This window comes from Octopus sinensis, linkage group LG1 (genome assembly GCF_006345805.1).
Source record: "Octopus sinensis linkage group LG1, ASM634580v1, whole genome shotgun sequence".
NCBI lineage: Eukaryota > Metazoa > Mollusca > Cephalopoda > Octopoda > Octopodidae > Octopus > Octopus sinensis.
In genome coordinates this window covers 187101884-187104940 of record NC_042997.1, presented here as the reverse complement: position 1 = coordinate 187104940, position 3057 = coordinate 187101884, and positions in this window count along the sequence as shown.

Below are 3057 nucleotides of genomic sequence, written 5' to 3'. Positions count from 1 at the left end.
TGTCAAGCCAGTGGGTTCTTGCTCAGCCTCTTCCTCTCTTGCCACTGACCATTCCGAGCATGATGTCCTATTTATTCTCTTCTGGTCAGCTTTCTTTAGTGTCCAGGTCTCGCATCCATATGTTGCTATTGGGAAGACAATTGCATTCACCAATCTGCATTTGGTAGTGAGTCTGATGTCTATACTCTTCCAGACCCTGCTCATGCTGACCATTGCCTCTCTGCCTAGTACTATCCGCCGTCTTATTTCTGGAGTGCAGTCACCATCTCATCCCTAAGACTATGTAAATGCTGTGATTCCAACTAGGAATTGAAACTATGATATGAGTTGAATTTTTTTAGCTCTAAAACCATGTATGTGTAAGTAAATTACAAAAGTTAAGAAATGTAGGAGTGGCTGTATGGTAAGTATCTTGCTCACAAACCGCATGTTTCCGGGTTCAGTCCCACTGTGTAGCACCTTGGGCAAGTGTCTTCTACTATAGCCTCAGGCTGACCAAAGCCTTGTGAGTGGATTTGGTAGATGGAAACTGAAAGAAGCCCGTTGTATATATGTATATGTATATATATATATGTATGTGTATATGTTTGTGTGTCTGTGTTTGTCACTCCAACACTGCTTGACAACCGATGCTGGTGTGTTTATGTCCCCATAACTTAGTAGTTCAGCAAAAGAGACCAATAGAATAAGTACTAGGCCGACAAAGAATAAGTCCTGGGGTCGATTTGCTCGACTAAAGGCGGTGCTCCAGCATGGCCACTGTCAAATGACTGAAACAAGTAAAAGAGTAAAGAGCAAATATATAAATCTGAAAACTTCAATGTACACACATTACTGGAGATATTTTAACTACACACATACGTGTGTAGCACTGTATGCTTATACAAACTGATTTCTCAAGACGTATATCACTTTTGAGGCTTTCTACAGCATTATGTAAGATATACAGAATGCTATATATAATTTGTTTTTACAGATGGGAAGAATAGAACCCTACTCATAAAACAGACTGTATATATATATGTATTATTTATTAGCTGTGGTGCTATGAAAGTAACTTAGGGGCTGAGAGTTTCATGTAAAGTTCTTTTGCATGAAGCTCTAAGCCCCTAAGTATCTTCTGTAGCCTCACAAATAATTTTAAAAAATACACAAACACAATCAATCGATAGATAGATAGACAGATAGATTGAGAGAGAGAGAGATAGAGAGAGAAAGAGAGAGAGAGAGAGAGAGAGAGAGCAAGAGATAGATAGATAGATAGATAGACAGACAGACAGACAGACAGACGGACGGACGGACGGACGGACGGATGGACAGACAGACAGATAGATAACACTACACACTGACATAGATGCAAATATTTGTGTATTCACCAGAAGATTCATAACACTTGTCATCTGGCCAGTATCCATAAAATCACATGTCTCATGTCTTTTATTTCTTTCAGTGGATAATAAGAGAAGAATGTCACACATGCTTGTTGAACCCTCACTGTATTCTGCCCCAATAAAATTCTCATTAAAATATATGATAATATATCCAGTAAAGAACTGAAATAGTAGATATTTGGCAATACCCAAATTTTAAACTTCCATCATCTTTGCTTTTTAAGTTCAACTTTTGGTGAATTCAATGATATCACTATAACTGAGGATCATTAACCCTGTAGCATTTAAACCGGCCATATCCAGCTGAAATGTTCTACTTGTTTTATGTTCAAATTGGCCAGATCCAGCCTCTCACACAGACCCTATAATGTCATTCTTACAAATAAACAATTGCATCATCGAAATCTTGAAGCTACATGAAAATGCATGTTTAATTCAAAACAATTTAAGTTAATAAGCATTGCAATTGACAGAATAATCTGAATGCTAAAGGGTTAAATGAAACTATACTTTTTTCCCATCAGAAAATAGTGAAAAGAAATTATTACAGATCATTCTGACTTGCCAGACATTAATGGTTTGGAACCTTTTACATTCTGCACTAATTTACAAGCAGGAAATTCAAATTCTAGTTTAATTGTAATTTGCATAGTACAACATTAATAAACTGGTATCCTTTATACTAGTGTACAGGTACCTGTATTTCATTAAAACGGCGAGCTGGCGGAATCGTTAGCACACCAAGCAAAATGCTTAGCGGTATTTCATCTGCCGTTACATTCTGAGTTCAAATTCCGCCGAGGTCAACTTTGCCTTTCATCCTTTTGGGGTCGATAAATTAAGTACCAGTTACGTACTGCGGTCGATATAATCGACTTAATCCATTTGGCTGTCCTTGTTTGTCCCCTCTTTGTTTAGCCCCTTGTGGGTAGTAAAGAAATATGTATTTCATTAAATTATTTGAATAAATTTAATATTTGTTTAACTTAGAATGTGTTGACCAAAGTAACCACCCCTGGTTCAGAAAATTCAGTTATCCAGAAAGGCTTTGGAAACAAAGGTCCAGAAAATCAATGTTTTATTTGTATTTAAACAATTTTGCCTCAACTGCAAATGTTATTTCATCTGTGAGCTGGATATTTCGCCAAGTTAGAGGACACCATCTTATACAGAGGTGTTATCTTTTTAAATCTCATCATTTAAGATTTGGATGAATATCTTGGACTTACACGACTGAATCTAAATGACTATTATTTGCATGTTTCAGAGAAATTATCATAATTGTGATCTTTCTTTCGCTCAAACTTTTATCTAATGCATGTAAAGTTTGATTTAGATCTGTCATTTCTTTTGAAATGACCGTCTGTTCATTTGTATCATGTTGCCGAATTAATGTCACTATTTGCATAGTTCACACGAAACAAACTATATACTACTCACTATTTAATCATGAAAATTATCGGAAAACTCACAGCAATGAAAACAAAGGACAAATTTCAAATAAATCAGTGACTAAGACGGTTATTATAAAACTATATCCTGTCAAATTATTCGGAATCAAAACTTCAACTTATGCATACCTGAAACGACCCGAACAATTCTGACGAGTGTTTTATTTCTCTGCTTCCTATACATTAACAAATAGACACTCATTTCTAAATATTCA